The sequence below is a fragment of the Eimeria mitis genome, genomic scaffold (genome assembly GCF_000499745.2).
Source record: "Eimeria mitis Houghton genomic scaffold, Emh_scaff1848, whole genome shotgun sequence".
In the NCBI taxonomy this organism is placed as follows: Eukaryota; Apicomplexa; class Conoidasida; order Eucoccidiorida; family Eimeriidae; genus Eimeria; species Eimeria mitis.
The window spans coordinates 9260-9501 of NW_013570169.1; positions in this window are offsets into that span (position 1 = coordinate 9260).

Sequence of the window (242 nt, forward strand, 5' to 3'; positions counted from 1 at the left end):
TGCCCAATGCCACGCCCCCTACAAGAAGGAAGCGCTTGCAGGACTCCTTCGGCGTGACCTGTCGTGGCATGATGCTGGCCTCTCTGAGATACTAGATGATTGCCTTGACATGAGCGAGGAATTTGGTTTTCAAAACATGAATCCGCCGTTCGACGATGATCCAGTGGCAGATCCAGCGACAAGAATAGCTCAGCTTGCCAGCATGCTATCCGACTCAGCAGCAGTGTTTCAACCACCAAGAG